This window comes from Triturus cristatus, chromosome 10 (genome assembly GCF_964204655.1).
Source record: "Triturus cristatus chromosome 10, aTriCri1.1, whole genome shotgun sequence".
NCBI classification, from domain to species: Eukaryota; Metazoa; Chordata; class Amphibia; order Caudata; family Salamandridae; genus Triturus; species Triturus cristatus.
The window spans coordinates 154613918-154630810 of NC_140593.1; positions in this window are offsets into that span (position 1 = coordinate 154613918).

Consider the following 16893-nt stretch of genomic DNA (forward strand, 5'->3'; position numbering starts at 1 on the left):
AGAGCGGGTGAGAGTGGGACAGTGGATGAGATGGAAGAAACAAGTGGGACAGTGGGTGAGATGGAAGACGCATGAGAAAGTGGGACAGTGAGATGGAAGGCACATTAGAGTGGGACAGTAGGTGAGATGAAAGACACTTGTGGGACATTAGGTGAGATGGAACACACATGTGAGATTGGGACAGTGGGTGAGATGGAACACACATGTGAAAGTGGGACAGTAGGTGGGATTCGAGCCAGAATTAAGATAGGGGCACACGGTGTGAAGGGAACCGGAGGTGAACTGAGAACAGCCAGTGAAAGGGGTGCAGATGGGGTGGGCAGTGAAACTGAGACTAGGGCAGGAGGTACAATGGAGCTTAGAGGTGAGAACAGCATTTGAAAGCTGGTGAAAGTTTAGGAGGTGAGATGAGGTAAGGAGTTAAATCTGAACCAGAGGTGAGATCTAGGCCAGGAGTGAGATAGGACATGAGAGGAGAGGTGGAGGGGAGGGAGGAGGGGGAGGGTCATAGACTGAGGAAGGGAGAAAGGTGAGACAAGGAAATGCAGATGTTGACCTCAGGAAAGTACATGACATGAGACAAGGGTGGTCGAGGAAATGAACGGAGGTGAGGCGAGCTCTGTCCAAACTCTCAGAACACTGCAATGCATACATAGGACTCACAGATCTGTACATCAGCTTATCTTATATATGTGATAAATGTCCGTGTAGACACTATAAGGGAGACGTTAAACACCAGGCGAACCCCATCGTGAGGTGGGCAGGCGCCCGGACTGCAGTAGGACAGCGCTTCTCACGAAGGGTGACGTCACCTGCCTGTCTATACCTTTAAAAAGGAGTAAAGAGAAGGTTCACCTAAAGAGATAGGAAAAGCTTGATGCATAATGTTGGCTCGGCGGGTTAATGCTAATGCTCGCGCCGCTGGCAGGTGTGATCTACAGTCACGAATCTGGATCCTGTCAGGGCCGGCTCAGCCTTCCATCCTTGTGAGGTCACCGCTGTTACTTTTGGAACAGTAATACTTGTTTTCATCGACTAGAAACTACAGGCGTTAGTTATAAAGCGCTACACAAAACACGTTCATATTTTACAACCGCAGTGGGGTCATAGGAGCTGGTACCTGCAGTCACAGGCGTTCTGTTGAAACCTTTCTGCGGGCTCTAATGACTTAAATACTGTGACCTGCATCCAGGACTAGGACAGGCGTTCACTTCAGAGTCTGTTTCATCTTAACTCTTTCCTGCTCCCTGCGGGTGGAGTGGAGGGGGGGGGGGTGAGGGGGGCTCTTGTAAGTGCTCTCTCTCTCTCTCGTGTTAAATTCTGGGGTCTCCAAAACCTGTGAGCCTTTCACTGCCAACTTAGCCCATCTCCCCCATTCAGGACAGTAGTGTAAAGAGTGACAGACTGTACACACCAGGACAATAGTGTAAAGAGTGACAGACTGTACACACCGGGACAGTAGTGTAAAGAGGGGCCGAGAGTGCACTCCTGGGATCTGTATAAAGAGAGTCAACGTGCAGACTGTGCACACTAGAGGAGCAGGGTGAATGGAGACACAAGGAGAATGTGCACACCAGGGCAGAGATACAGATGTGACCAGACTGTACGCACCAGGACAACAGTGTAAAGAGGGGCAGACTGTACACACCAGGACTGTAGTGTAAAGAGGGGCAGACTGTACACACCAGGACAGTAGTGTAAAGAGTGAATGACTGTACACACCAGGACAGACTGTACACACCAGGACTGTAGTGTAAAGAGGGGCAGACTGTACACACCAGGACAGTAGTGTAAAGAGGGGCAGACTGTACACACCAGGACAGTAGTGTAAAGAGGGGCAGACTGTACACACCAGGACAGTAGTGTAAAGAGTGACAGACTGTACACACCAGGACAGTAGTGTAAAGAGTGAATGACTGTACACACCAGGACAGACTGTACACACCAGGACAGTAGTGTAAAGAGTGACAGACTGTACACACCAGGACAGTAGTGTAAAGAGTGAATGACTGTACACACCAGGACAGTAGTGTAAAGAGGGACAGACTGTACACACCAGGACAGGAGTGAAAAAGAGGGACAGACTGTACACACCAGAACAGTAGTGTAAACAGTGACAGACTGTACACACCAGGACAGTAATGTAAAGAGGGGCAGACTGTACACACCAGGACAGTAGTGTAAAGAGGGGCAGACTGTACACACCAGGACAGTAGTGTAAGCAGGTGCAGACTGTACACACCAGGACAGTAGTGTAAAGAGGGACAAACTGTACACACCTGGGAGCTGTATAAAGAGAGTTGAAGTGCAGAAATGTAACTTGAGACGTAGGCAGAATGTGCACACCATGACAGCAGTGTAACTTGAGACACAAGCAGACTGTGCACATCAGAGCAGCAGTCTAAAGAGAGACACGATCAGAGTGTACACACCTGAAGCAGTGTAAAGGGACAACAAGCAGCCAGCATATACCTGGATTGTAGTGTAAAGAGAGGCACACACTAGGAGAGCAATGGAAAGGAAGACACAAGCAGACTGCACACACCAGGATAGTAGTGTAAAGAGGGGCACACACCAGGGCAGCAATGGAAAGAAAGACCTACACAGACTGTACACACCAGGATAGTAGTGTAAAGAGGGGCACACACCAGGGCAGCAATGGAAAGAAAGACCTACGCAGACTGTGCACACAAGGATAGTAGTGTAAAGAGGGGCACACACCAGGGCAGCAATGGAAAGAAAGACCTATGCAGACTGTGCACACAAGGATAGTAGTGTAAAGAGGCGGGACAGACTGTACACACAAGGATAGTAGTGTAAAGAGGGGCACACACCAGAGCAGCAATGGAAAGAAAGACACACGCACACTGTACACACAAGGATAGTAGTGCAAAGAGGGGCACACACCAGGGCAGCAATGGAAAGGAAGACACACGCAGACTGTACACACCAGGATAGTAGTGTAAAGAGGGGCACACACCAGGGCAGCAATGGAAAGAAAGACACACGCAGACTGTACACACAAGGATAGTAGTGTAAAGAGGCGGGACAGACTGTACACACAAGTATAGTAGTGTAAAGAGGGGCACACACCAGAGCAGCAATGGAAAGAAAGACACACGCACACTGTACACACAAGGATAGTAGTGCAAAGAGGGGCACACACCAGGGCAGCAATGGAAAGGAAGACACACGCAGACTGTACACACCAGGATAGTAGTGTAAAGAGGGGCACACACCAGGGCAGCAATGGAAAGAAAGACCTACGCTGACTGTGCACACAAGGATAGTAGTGTAAAGAAGCGGGACAGACCGTGGTATGCACCAGGAGAGTAGTTAAGTTTGTCTTGGCAGAGAGTACAGATCACGACAGCAGCGTAGAGACGGGCAGATTGAATTCACTAGGAGGGCAGTGTAAAGAGAGACGGGGCAGGCTACAGATCAGGACAGGAGTGCACAGACTAGAGAGATAGAGCGGACAGTGCAGATCAGGACAACAGTGTACAGACTCAGGTAAGTGAGAAGGGCAGACTGCACCGATCAGTGTAAGACAGTGTAAAGGGGCCACACTGTGCAGTGTGGAGAGACAAGGGCAGGCTGATCACACTAAAAGATACAGGCATGGACAGGTTGTTCACAAGAGGAAAGTATCACAGAGGGACAGAAAGTTTGTACATACCGAGGGACGGGAGCTCTGTTTTCCGTCACGGGGCCGCGCCTCCGTTTTCTTTGAGGGACTCTCGGGTGAGGGTCGATGCTGTCTCTCCTCTATGAGGGCTGCTCTGGTGAGGGTCGATGCTGTCTCTTCTCTGTGAGGGCTGCTCTGGTGTGGGCCGTCTAGCTTCCTGTGCCTGATGAACTCTCTTTGAGGGTCCGCCCTGTTCTGTAAAGACGCTCTGTGAGGGCTGGTCCTAACTCCGAGGACAGCTCTGTGAGGACAGGTCTTGTTCCTTGGGGTGCACTTTGAGGGCCGGTCCTGCCTCCGAGGAGTTCTCTGTGAGGGTTGATGAGTCTCTCCTGTTTTCAACGGATGATCTCTGAGGGCCGGTGTGCGTCTCCTGACTGAAGAGTCCTGTGAGGGCTGGTCTCGTCTCTGAGGGGTGCTCTGTGAGGGCTGGTCTCGTCTCTGAGGGGTGCTCTGTGAGGGCTGGTCTCGTCTCTGAGGGGTGCTGCTCTGTGAGGGCTGGTCTCGTTTCTGATGAGCCCTCTGTAAGGTTTAGCCGGTTGTCCGTGCGAGGGTCGTTCTTGTCTCTGAAGAGTCCGCTCTGAGGATGGTTCTTGTTTGGGGGGTGCTGTGAGGGTCGTTCTTGTTTGGGGGTGCTGTGAGGGTCGTTCTTGTCTGGGGGTGCTCTGTTAGGTCCTGACCCCTCAGACAGCAGCTGCTCCTCTTCTGCTTGTTCCCCGCTCGGGCAGGTTTTATACAGTCTGAGGTGGGAGGGGCTGGTGGAGGGGGGTGGGGGGGCTGGAAGGTGTGTGGAATTTCCCCCTCGTCTCTCTCCATCCTCCACCCGTCACCTCACCCTGTCCCTCCTCCGAGCTCCTCCCACTCCAGGAGGCCGAGAATGGCCCGTAACTTTTATTTATCTTGAAACAAAATTTAAAACACAGAGATTTCTCTTCCTAGGACAAAGGTCATAGCGTGGAATGTAATAAAACCAGAGGAAACTCCTGAAGTCAAAGTCGAGAGATGAATTAATATTTATTTTAAGAAATAAATATTTATATTAAAAATGAAGTTTTGCCGCAGTACTGAAGCCCTGGATAACAACAGCATAAAAATAATCACAATAATAATAATAATACTAATAGTAGTAGCAAGAATAATAATAATAATATTTTCAAGTCAGGTTCGGGCGCCGAGCTTGTGACACAGGGAGTGAAAGAGAAGGTCGCTCATCCTTTCACAAGAAGCTCCCCGCGGTGACTTCAGAGTGCCAGGAGTGGACCCGCGCCCGGACCCAGCCTTGTACAATATCATGGTGGCACCAGGGCTGCGGGTGTTGTCTGGAGCCAGTGACCTGGATTGAGGGGGGGGGGGGGGGGGGGGAGGGGGTGCGGAGCCCTTGGCCTCGATCACTCAGTCACAAGGAGCTTACTGTGGTGACTTAGGGGGTGGACCCTCCCCAAGAGCAACCTTGTACAATAAGATCAGAGTGGGTACACCAGGAGTGCAGGGGGTGGTACAGAGACCAGGGCACACATTGGCAAGGAGCTAAAGTGATGCCCAGGTATGTCTTTCACAGGACGCCCACTGTGGTGGCCTCACGAGTGGGGGAAGTGGTGCCAGCCCCTACCGGATAAACCAGTTTCTGGAACGGAACAACCAACGCGGCCTTAGCAGAAGGCCAAATAAATACTGCCAATAAGGGGTTGTGAGTGACCACTCCCAACATGCCAAACGACTTTAAAGCCGATTAAAAAACATAGAAAGACAACTAGGAACGAAAATATAATAGAGTTAGGTGTATGTACACCTGTCCGGAAGTATGGAGAAGAGAGCCTAACACAGCTGCCGGCTTTGAAACAACTGGGGAGCTAGGTTTGGATCCCAGCGTTTGTTCATCATCCTGTGATTCTCGGCAAATCACTTATTCGTCCCGTGCCTAGAAACCGAAAAGAACAAAGCTAAATTGACCTTATGTAATGTAATGTGGTGTTAATGTAAAGCCTGTAATATCCTTTGTCCAAACTCACGCTTCAGATTTCCTTCTCTTAATGCAGGGTATGTTGTTTGTAATTCTATATTGTACATATGTTGACATCTATGTAAAGCGCTTTGACATCGGCAATGACGTGGGCGCTTAAAGAGATGTTTATTGCCGGAGTTTTTTCTACCCCGAAACAAAGGCCTTGAGTAGAGGTCCCCCACGGGGCCGAGATGTCAGGTGCTACTTCAACACCCCTCCGCCCCAGAAGAGATGGAACATCCCAAAGGATCTCAAAGTAATGGGGAATTCCCGGAGGGAGCCCCACCTTCCCGTCTGCGCCCCTCCGCTTTGGAGCTCTCACCTCACAGAAACCCGAAGAGGAGGGATCATTTATTTTACGGTTTGGAAATATTTTATATTTGTGATAAAACCTGGAGATTCTGAGGGGAAAAGAGAGATAAGAAAGTACTCTCCGAGAGGGAGAATGTCCGAGGCCATGCACCCCCTTACAATCCTATAGTGACGTGGTGGCGATAGGGCCCGCGTCTTATGTACAAGGCAGAGTTAAGCCACTCAACGTGGCTTAACGCTGCCTTGTACATAAGGCCCCCTTTCTCGCTATGGTTAGCGTGAAAGGGCTGGGCAGTGGGTGTTGCGGTGCGCATTACACCGCAACACCCATTCATTTTGACGCTGCCCCATATTTACAAGGGTGGTGTGAATAGAAGGCAGCGCCAAAATTAAGATCAGGTAAAAACTGGTCTTAAGATGGCGAAATGAGGAAAAATGCATTATTTCTCCTCATTTTTGCTTTTTCCATGTGTGCTGCCTTGTGCAGCACACATGAAAAAAGCAAAAAGCCATTGTTTGTTTATGTACAGGAAGGTGTCCCTTCCTGTACACAAACAAATGTTTAAAAAAAAAATCAATTTTGCCTGCTGCCACAGGCCCACGAAGGGGGCCCTCCTACGAGGGCGGCCCCCCTTACTGCCACATGATGGCACACGAGGCAGCCGCCCAGTGTTTGGGACCCCTTAAGGGTCCACATGCCTCGTCACTTCCGGACAGGAGTGGGAGGGGGCACGGTACATATACCTCTCCCACCTGCTGGACGCCCTCTTTGTCCCGCTGCCCTGACGCCGTTTGGATGTGCACCGACCTCCAGGAGTTGTTACTCAGTGAGTTAACCCCTCTCTCCCCTCCCTCCCCATTGCAGGGGCAGTCCCACAGGCAGGGCGGGTTAGCCCGGCCATTGCCGAGGGGGCTATCCGCCTTGAGGGGGGGTTTGGGCAGCTCCAGGTGGGCACAGGCCAGCATTCTTCGCCCCGGTTCTAGGCCACTGGGCCAGGCCGGGTGGCTCTGGCTAAGGACCTGGCCCTGTGGGGCCGGGGGGTAGGAGGGTCAGAGAATATAGCCAGGCTCCCCTCCTGCCGCTTCGAGGGGCAGGAGCACAATTCATGGGGTGGGGGAGGACCGCAACGGGCGCCGCGTAGCCCCCACGCCTCTGGTAGTGTTGGTTTGGCAGGGCCCGTGTCGCCCTCTTATCAAGTGCATAATTTGAATTGAGCCACATCCAAGTGTTTATAGCGGGCACAATTAGGTTGTAGCTGAAGGCAGTGTGAGTTTCTCTCAGTGGGGCAGTATGGTGTTCAGTGGGGGAGAGGATGTGGCACTATGGCCAGAGCTGTCGAATTTGGAACTGGGGAACTGGGTTCAGCCTTCATTACCAGTCCACCAGACCACTCTACTGAGGGAGCATATTCCCATGCTAGACCTTACAAGGCCCCACTAGACCTTAGAAGGCTTGACGTCTTAGCACAAGCAGGTGTACCCTAGTGGTGTCAATTGTGAGTTAACCTTGAAGGCCTGTCCACCACAATCCATACTGAAGTTCATCTCCAGTCTTGCGGGCAGGCCTACGAATCAGCACACCCTAGAGCAACAGTGATCCAGTCACTGTGACTCTGTCACTGAGGTCACATGAACCTAAAGCAGGTTAGGGCAGTGCAAACGGTGTGACCGCACTGGGTACCTATTTCGGCTGGGTGCGTAGTGTTTGCAAGTATATTATGGTTTTTAAAAAACTTGCTGCCACCTTCCTGGCCTCCAGCAATTTTCAGAAACAATAAAAATGTCATGATAACTTTGGTGATTAATGTTTTTCCTAGAGAGAGATCCGAGTTTTGTCTAGTGGAAGGGTTGACTCCTGGAAAGGTAGCACAGAGGGTTAATATGCCTAATGCAAAGAACATGTACCATGCAGATCACAAAGTGCACTGCTTTAATGGGGGGACCATGATGAATGGTCATTTAATGTCAGCTGTAGATGATGGATCCCTGAACAGTGTCATGTATGTGCATGTTTGCATTGTGCTGAGGGGATTACCAGGTAATTGTTCACGCAGCTCTCTGATGGATGCCACATGCGGTTTTTCTGAGTCCCCAGATAGATCATGCAGTCTGTGTGTTCTCTTTTGTACTGCCAGTCACTGGTGTATACAACTGTGTAGCCTTGGACCGTGTCATGCATGTGCATGTAACTTGCATGATCGAGGTAACTATTAGCGGCGATACTACGTCTCTTGGTCCTCTTTCAAGTGCTTGCCGTCCTTTTTACCCCGGCAACACCCCTCCCCCCCCAGGGGCGGCAATCTGAGGGATAGGCTTGGGTGCCACAAGCTCTAGCTACGCCTCTGGAGGGCAGGCCTCGGGAGCTGTGGAAAACTACAACCTGTGTTGCAGACCCCACGGAGTCCAGAGGAGCTCAGGATCTGCAGAACGGTCGGCTTAGTTGCGGTGCCTGCAAATGCAGGGGGGTGACTCCTGCACACCAAGGGAGATTTCTTCAGTTGTCTTTGATGCTTCAAAGGCCTTGGCAGGTTCCTGCATGATGCACATGCACAGATGATGAAGCAGACTGGAAGGGAGATGAAGTCAGGCCCAAACAAAGTCCAGCGAAGTCCATAGTGCCCAGAGAGTAGAAGTGTAGTGGTGTCTGATCTGAATCTTATACCACGGTGAATCCACAGACCTACACCCAGGTAAGTCTTTAAATACCCCAGGGAAAGGGTTGGGAAGATTAGGGGGACCCTCCCAGTGGAGGGTTTGGACGGGGGGAGGTTACTCCCATGTCCTTTGTCCAGTTTCGCGCCAGAGTGGGAGCCAATAGCTCCCAGGACTGGTTTGAACTGGACTATGCACAGGGACACCAAATGTGCCCCTCATGCAGACTTTCTGGCCCTGGCAAGCACACCCACCCAGCCCTAATACACTAAATCCTGTCCGGGAGGTTGTCACACCTCCCTGTGACAGAATGCCTATTGTTCTACCTTCCTCTGCTTGAGCTTGGTTCAGCAGCTGGAGGGCATAAATGTGCCTCTGGTCGGCCGCAACCAATTTGTGCTGTCTCGGTCTAGAAGGCTTGTATCGGGAACACTGAGAGCCTAAAGGAGGGCTATGATTCCAACATGTTTGATACCAAACATGATAGGATTCGTTGCAGCCATTTTAGAGCTTGTCATCGCGTAATTACGCAATGCCCCTCTACATAGTATATGGCTGCTTCACTGACAACCCAAGAGAATGGACTCCGTAGGCTGCAGGGGTGTCCTGCTCATGCAGGGGCACCCTCTCATTTAGAACCAAGCACCCTGCCTTCAGGATTGTAAAGGCCTGCTATAGGGGGGACTTATAGGTTTCAAGTGCAGTGATTCTTAGATATAGTAAACCTATATGTTTATTAAGTGGTGCATGCACCAACTTACACAGGCTACAATGGCAGGCCTGCCGTTCCATTTTGAATGGTCTCTCATTGGTGGCATAATACATGCTTCAGCCCATGGGAGACCTCTGGGGTACCTATGCCCTGGGTACATGGGAACCATATACTAGGGACTGACAAGGGTACCCCATTATCCAATCTGGGATGTATCTAAGTACTGAACACAACAGTTTAAGGAGAAAGCAGATAGACTGGGGTCCTGATTAGCAGGATCCCAGACAGACTAGTCACAAATAGCATCACATCAAGCAGAAAATGGGGGTAACCATAGAAGCATTTTCTACAACCTCCTCAACATTGGTGGAACCTCATGCACTCCTTAGATAGGCGTACTAAGGCCCTGCTCCAGTCCCTGCACTCCTAATGTCACCAGAGTGAGCTGAGCTCCTTGTGAAAGGCCTAGCTGGATCCTGCACATCTCTCTGCACTCCCAGTTTCACATACAGTGCATTTTGTGAAAGGCATACCTGGGCCAGGGGCGTAACACAGGCCCTCGCAGCCCCTGCGGTGCGGGGCTGCCCCGAGCTGCAGGGGGACCCCCCAGCACAGTACTCTTGTCCGAGAGCTTCTGACAAAAGCCGGAGCGGGGCCCCTCCATGCACCTTGCAGTGGGAAAAAATGCAAACGTGTAGCTCCGAGGTTTTACACAGAGATCACATGATCCAGTACTATCTTTAATTTAAAGAAAATTTAACAAACTTATTTTGGCTTACGCTCAGATTCATCTCCATACTTTAAAAATATATAAATATATTTGTTTCGACGTGCAGTATTTATATGTCACAGGCACGCACATATTAGGAAATTCAGGGGTACTCGACTTCTGCCTTGGTGCAAATTGATTTGTAAAACATAGTGGAGCGTATCCGGTTTGCTCCATGTTTTGTTGCACAAGCAGTAAACACAGTGGAGAAGAGAATTCACGCTAGTTTATCACTGTCCACGACTATAGGGGATTACACCAAGAGCGGATGCGCCTTGTGCCTCGCTGCCCGGCTGCTGCCGCTTGACCACGCCCCCTCCCTCGAGCCTCGAAGTCCGTGGTTGCTCCTGTGCCCTGCTGTCTTCTGTCTACCCTACTTAGTTCTGTATGCTTTTCTGTGTGATTTCTTCATTTTGCCCTTAATTGCCAGCATTGTCGTCTTCTGTCCCTCTGTTCCCTCCCCGCTCCCCGCTTCCCGCCACCGCCGCTAAGCCCCGCCCCTTTTGCCTTCTGTATCCCTTCCCGCTCCCGCCTCCCAGCTGCCCCGCCCACCCGCACACTTGGCCATATATGGCGACCGTGCGACGCAGGTGAGTGTGACCTACTTGTAGGACACCCCCGCGCCGCACGGCCACCAGCTGCTGCATGTGCCCCTTCCGCCTTGTGCCTCGCTGCCCGGCTGCTGCCGCTTGACCACGCCCCCTCCCTCGAGCCTCGAGGTCCGTGGTTGCTCCTGTGCCCTGCTGTCTTCTGTCTACCCTACTTAGTTCTGTATGCTTTTCTGTGTGATTTCTTCATTTTGCTCTTAATTGCCAGCATTGTCGTCTTCTGTCCCTCTGTTCCCTCCCCGCTCCCCGCTTCCCGCCACCGCTGCTAAGCCCCGCCCCTTTTGCCTTCTGTATCCCTTCCCGCTCCCGCCTCCCAGCTGCCCCGCCCACCCGCGCACTTCGCCATATATGGCGACCGTGCGAACGCGCAGCGGTCACGCGCAGCGGGCGCACCGAAGGCGCGCCAAAGGTAAGCCCGTCTGCGCCCGTCCGCGCCTGGACCGCGCCCAGTGCCAGGACCCCTGGCCCTCGAGGACCCCGACCGACCCGCCTGACGTACAACGCCGCCACCCTCATCGCACTCAACACCGGCGGAACCCAGGGATGCCACCGAGCTACTCCGAAGCACACCCACGGACCCTTCAGCTGCCACGCCTGCAAGTTCACCTGCATCCGGACCTGCCCGACACCAGCACCTGCCATGCCGAACACTAGCAGCAACCACCTCAAGTGCATCCTGCTCAACACCCGCTCCGTCCACAGACACGCCATCGAACTCTGGAACCTCATCGACACCACAGCCCCCGACGTCGCCTTCATCACGGAGACCTGGATGAACGCCTCCTCAGCGCCCGACATCGCCATCGCCATCCCAGAAGGATACAAGATCACCCGGAAGGATCGCAACGCCAACCAGGTGGGAGGAGGCATCGCCATCATCCACAAGAACACCATCCGCATCACGACCAGCACCGACAACTCCCCACCCTCCGCCGAACACCTGCACTTCCAGATCCACACCGACCCGAAGACCACCCTCAGAGGCACCCTGATCTACCGACCTCCGGGACCACGCACTCAATTCAGCGAGGACATCGCCGACTTCGTCAGCCCGCACGCCCTCCCCTCCGCCGACTACATCCTCCTGGGGGACTTCAACTTCCACCTGGAGAACAACAACGACTGCAACACCAGCACCCTGCTCGACAACCTCGCCAACCTTGGACTCAAGCAGATGGTGTCCACCCCCACCCACCTCGCCGGACACACACTCGACGCCATCTTCTCATCCAGCAAAGACATCGCCTTCAGCCACGCCACAGAACTCCACTGGACGGATCACAGATGCATCCACTTCACCTTCAGAAGAACGACGATCCACCACCACCAGCAACAGGTTACCCGAAGAAGCTGGAACAAGATCACAGCCGACCAGCTCGCCGCCTCCCTGAGCCAGCACCCTCCGGCCAGCTCAGCGAACCCCAGCCAGGCCGCCGACAACCTCACGAAGTGGATCAGCGACTGCGCGGACGAACTCGCCCCACTGAGGACCCCGCCCAGCAGACCCGGCAGCAAGAGAGCCCCTTGGTTCACCGACGAACTCAAGAGCTCCAAGAAGAACTGCCGCGCCCTCGAGAAAGCCTGGAGAAGGGAACCCACGCCGGACAACAGGACCACCCTCAAGCTTGCCACCCGGAAACACCACCAACTGATCCGCATCGCCAAGAAGACGGCTTTCAAGAACCGACTGGACAACAACGCACACAACTGCAAGGAACTCTTCAACATCGTGAAAGAGCTCTCCAACCCCAACGCCGGAAGCAACGACATCACCCCTTCGCAAGACCTCTGCAACTCCCTCGCCTCCTACTTCCACAACAAGGTCGCGGACATACACAACAGCTTCAGCACCTATCCGACCCACGCCACGACCGCAGCAACGCCACCCACCACCGCCCTCCGCGCCTGGACCCCGGTCAACACCGAAGACACCGTCCACACGATGAACTCCGTCCACTCCGGATCTCCGACCGACCCCTGCCCTCACCACGTCTTCAACAAAGCCGACGCTGTCATCGCACCCCACCTGCGGGACATCATCAACACCTCATTCGACACCGCCACCTTCCCCGAGAGCTGGAAGCACGCCGAACTCAGCGCTCTACTCAAGAAACCTACAGCAGACCCCACCGAACTCAAGAATTACCGCCCCATCTCTCTACCCCCGTTTCCAGCCAAAGTCATCGAGAAAACCGTCAACAAACAGCTGGCCGCCTTCCTCGAGACGAATGGATCCCTCGACCCATCGCAGTCCGGATTCCGTGCCAACCACAGCACCGAGACCGCCCTCATCGCCGCCACTGACGACATCCGAGCCCTGATGGACAACGGGGAAACAGCGGCCCTCATCCTCCTAGACCTCTCCGCGGCTTTCGACACGGTCTGCCACCGCACCCTAGTACAGCGCCTCAGCAACGTCGGAATCCAGGAGAAGGCACTGGAATGGATCGTCTCCTTTCTCGACGGAAGAACACAAAGAGTCCGCCTACCACCGTACAAGTCAGAGGCCACCGAAGTCATCTGCGGCGTCCCTCAGGGATCCTCACTGAGCCCGACTCTCTTCAACGTCTACATGAGCCCTCTCGCGGCCATCGCACGCCAACACAACCTCAACATAATCTCCTACGCCGACGACACCCAGCTGATCCTCTCCCTGACCAATGACGACCCCGCCGCCGCCAGAGCCAACCTGCACGAAGGGATGAGAGAGGTAGCCGAGTGGATGACGACGAGCCGCCTGAAGCTGAACTCAGATAAGACGGAGGTCCTCATCCTGGGCTCCTCGCCCTCCGCCTGGGACGACTCCTGGTGGCCCCCTGCCCTGGGCACCGCACCCAAACCGACAGACCACGCACGCAACCTGGGTTTCATCCTGGACTCCTCCCTCTCCATGACCAGGCAAGTCAACGCCGTCTCCTCATCGTGCTTCAACATCCTGCGCATGCTTCGGAAGATCTTCTGGTGGATCCCCACGGAGACCAGGAAGACCGTCACCCAGGCCCTCGTCACCAGCCGACTGGACTACGGCAACGCACTCTACGCCGGAACCACCGCCAAGATCCAGAAGAGACTCCAGCGCATCCAGAACGCCTCAGCCAGACTCATCCTCGACATCCCACGTCACAGCCACATCTCCGGACACCTAAGAGACCTGCACTGGCTCCCGGTCAACAAGAGAATCACCTTCCGCCTCCTTACCCACGCACACAAAGCTCTCCACGACCAAGGCCCGAGCTACCTCAACAACCGAATCAACTTCTACGCTCCCAAACGCCACCTCCGATCCGCCAGCCACGCCCTCGCCACCGTCCCACGCATCCGCAGAACCACTGCTGGAGGAAGGTCCTTCTCCTACCTGGCCGCCAAGACCTGGAACTCCCTCCCGGCCGACCTGCGCCTGACCCAAGACCACCTCTCCTTCAGGAAGAAGCTCAAGACCTGGCTGTTCGAGCAGTAGCGGCACCCCCCCCCCAAGCGCCTCGAGACCCTACGGGTAGGTAGTGCGCTCTATAAATTTCTTTGATTGATTGATTGATTGACCAGTGAAATAACATCAGCTAATATCAGAAATCGTGTTCACTTTTGTACCTTCACGCTTCACACCAGAGGATGGCTGGGATTCTAGTTCATGGCTTATATTTTTATTATTTACTCTTCTTCTCTTCCTCGTCATGGGACTGTAGAGATGCTAATGGTAGGGCAACAGCTCAAGGTGATGTCACTTCCGTTTTTCCTGGCTTTTGGCGAATTTACTTCAATGAAGGGTAGAAAAGAGGAAAGATCCCCACTGCTCACTGATCTGCTGCAGCAGGCGCATTAACCGCCTGGGCTTCTGTAAAAGCCGATGTTACACCTAAGACATTGAAGCTTTGGTAAACAGGTTGAAGAAACTTAAACCCCATACCTAGATTTTTAATAGAGTCACTGTAATTCCATCAAAAACACAAAAGTTCCAACAAAGCTGGCGATGTCTTTGGAAATGAGTCAAACCAATAAAGAGAAAAACCTGCCAGGATAATTAAAAAAGGCCCTGTAAAGGGTCCAACGATTAGTAACCACAAACCGTGGGCAAACCAGGACACAATTCAACTTGACTGCGGTGTCATTGAATCACACTCAAGTTTATTGATTTTTCAGAGTGATCAACGTCATAACATTAGACTAATAACATAACATTTCAAGATTCATGTAAATATAATAGCTCAGTCCCACACATCTCATTCACAAAACACAATCATACTAACACACATTCCACAATAACATCATATTATTAACAACAACACATAGAATCGGTTCACAGAAATAAAAGCACACTGAAATCATAGAGTTGCCTTCAGATGGTTAGATAACAATTTTGCAATTCACATTCACAACGTATGGGTAGTGAAGTTTCAGCAACCCAGTGGTCTAAAAACACGCCAACGCGCGTTTCGGTGTCAGGCCCCAGCCGGGGCTACACCTTCATCAGGGCAAAGATGGACAAGTAGTGTGGGACAGACACACCTATAATCAAAAAAGAAGTATATACATATTCAAAGTGCAAAACAATTTAAAGTCAGAGCAACAAAAGAGTACTCGAAAAAGGTTGACAATTTTTTATGTCATAATGATTTTTTTTTTAACTATATATATACATATATTTCTTTATTGTATAAATTGTTTGTCGCTTAAGGTTTGCCACGATGGTGGTATTAAGTTAAAGGATGAGTGTAACAATTTAAAATTGGAATAGAGTGCAATAACAAAATGGAGAAAAGGAAACATTTTTTAATATACAAAAAGTAAAACAATAAGGGTATTCTCCAAGTGTTAAGACTATAGAATAAACGGTGCATAAATCTAAACGCCAAAGACTCGTCAAAGCGACATAGGTTGCCAGGAAAATAAGAAAAAGAGAAGATATGAGAATAGTCCCAGATGTCCAGTAGGTGCGTTAAGGGAGTGGGAAAATTACATCAGAAAGATACATATGGCACCTTATAGCCCATCAAGAAATGATTTATCAAACGGACTTCTTCGAAAAGAAGCCACAAGGTACCTAGCGATCGTATTATTTTCAGAAGATCGAATAGCAGTTTTTCCACGGCCTATGGAATGAGTTCCAAAGATGGTCGAGGACCTGGGATATCTATCCAGAATAATAATTTAAAAAAGGAAATCAAAAACATAACTAACAGTCAAGTCTGGGGGATTCACTATATAGTAGGATAGGCGCAAGTTGGCAAAAGATAACAAATGCCACCTACCAACAACAGGCCAACATAGGATCCTTGCCCAATGGGAGGAATAATCAGTCTCCAGAATACGGACTGGGTATAGGAGCTATCTCATCAGGAGGTGCGGTAGGCGATGGAGGACTTCTGACCAATTAAACGCAATAAACAGGATTGATATCTATGAGGTCCCAAAAAGAATATGAGATCATAGGATTAAAGCACATAAACTGTGTAAACAAAAAAGTAAGATTTTGTAGACAGTACATAAATTAGGGAAATGAAAAATACATAGCAAATGTTGAAACCAACAATGAAGATAACAGATAAATATAAACATAAATATAGAGATACCTTCTCTATGAGGAAGAAAGTAAGCTTAGGGTACCCCTAATGTAAGAGACGGAGCTGTTCTACTCATCAATCGTTTTCTAGTAGAGAACAGATGCGACAAATTATGTAATAAACGGGGGAGAGAAGGGAAGAAAATATCCACCCCAGGGTAACCTAAAAAATGGAGGTAATAGAGGTAAGATATTACATGGACAGTCGCTACAATAGCGGAGATAAGCCAGTGCTTAAGACACCAAGTTTTGCCAAAACTTAAGAGGCGGTGGTCGAAAAAACCCTTCTCATATAGGGCCATATGTAGATAGCTAAATACCGGTCGGTAACGGCCGAAAATCGGTAATTTTCCCGTTACCGACCGGTATTTAGCCCTTTCTAATGTAGGAGGCAGGTTTTAAGGATTGGGAAGCTGTCTCAGTGCGGCTGTGTGCACGCTGGGAAGCTGTCTCAGCCCGGGCTGAGGCCTGACACACACACGGGGTGAGATGACAGAGGGTGACGGAGGGAGGGAGAGGGAGACAGAGGGAGAGGAAGGGAAACAGAGGTTGACAGAGGGTGACAGAGAGGCGCAGTGTGGGGGAGACGGAGGGAG